Here is a 1215-nt window from a genome sequence, read left to right as displayed (position 1 = left end):
GCGGAGGCCTGTGTGAAAGGCAGAACCCTCTCTGATGACAGGGGAGAACCTAAAACAGGCACCTGGAAGCATCTCCAAAATTGTGGGGTGTTTGAAAACGGAAGCAGAGCTGGTCTCTCCACTCGGCAACAGAAGGAAGCACCCTGCCTCCTGCACTCACAAGGCTTCAGCACAACTTCCGGAACTCGGCCGAATGAGCACATTCCACATCCCCCCGCGTGAGATACAGACCGTGACAGGTGGGAGAGGCCTAGAACTCTGTGAGTTTGGGGGTGTGGAGTGCATCACTTGGCGCCCATCTGTGGGGCTGAAGTGTGAATGCCTGGCCACAGGGAGCACAGTGAGGCTGGCACAGGAGGGAGCCTGCCCCTGCGGAGAGCCCGCTGTGAGCCGGGAGACCTCCCGCCCCAGCCCTGCCTCTGGCAGCTGTCCCGAGGTAAGACAGGCACACTGTAGACAACTTGAGGGCCTCAGAGGCTGGGAAGTGGGGCGCACAGCTGTTCTGGGGGCAATGAGGGATTTTTTGTTGTTAAACTAGGAGAGACGGAGAAATGTCCTGGCTCCAACACTGTCGCTCACAGTGACATCCATCAGACAGACCGGCGCGCAGCCCTCCTGCCTGGCCTCGGGTTCCCACTTGCTGAGTGGAGTGCACTGGGGAACCCTCCCCACTGAAAGTCTGGGAAACTGTGCCGGTCCCCAGACGTCGTCCAATGGCCGGCAGTGCTCACTGCTGCACAACTGGAGGCAACGCCGCGGAAAGAGAAGCTCTCGGGCAGACGGTAAAAGCCGGGGTGGCATCCAAACAGCACTTTGGGTTCACAGATTTCGAAACATTTTCAAAAAGAAAATGAAATAAAGAATGTCACAGTTTCTTACTATATTTTTAGCCAAAGAAATACCCAGTTGCAGGTTATTAATTGCAGAAAAGCCTACTGTCCATTTACTTTCAGAGGGACGGTCTGGACTGGATTGTTCATGGCGACTGAGCCAGTGTGTGAAAATACAGCCTGGCAGAGCCAAAGGGGCATCCCCAGCTCAGCTCAGCAGGCCAAGGGAGGGGGCAGCAGAGCACCAGAGCCCAGGTGTGAGGGGAGTGGGCAGGCGAGGCCTGAGGATGATGCGTGAGTTCCCTCACCAACACCCCAGCCAGCAGCCTCGAGCCAGAAAGAGGCTCTGACCCAACCCAACCCAAAGGAGCAGGTGGGTGGGACT

At 57.0% G+C, this 1215-nt stretch overlaps 1 protein-coding gene and 1 long non-coding RNA gene across 10 annotated transcripts in view; one reads left to right on the top strand and one right to left on the bottom strand.

Annotated features, from left to right (window-relative positions):
* The window catches only part of PTK2 (protein tyrosine kinase 2), a 100459-nt gene that overhangs the window by 20856 nt on the left and 78388 nt on the right, over positions 1–1215 (bottom strand). The gene's annotated exons all lie outside the window — the stretch shown is intronic.
* On the top strand, positions 7–846 carry LOC107182518. The gene is made up of 2 exons (XR_001513233.1): positions 7–436; positions 539–846. It is a non-coding gene; the product is annotated as an uncharacterized LOC107182518 (long non-coding RNA).

The sequence above is a fragment of the Myotis davidii genome, unplaced genomic scaffold (genome assembly GCF_000327345.1).
Source record: "Myotis davidii unplaced genomic scaffold, ASM32734v1 scaffold30, whole genome shotgun sequence".
NCBI lineage: Eukaryota > Metazoa > Chordata > Mammalia > Chiroptera > Vespertilionidae > Myotis > Myotis davidii.
Note: the sequence above shows the minus strand (reverse complement) of the source record. Positions and strands in the feature narration are given on the sequence as shown.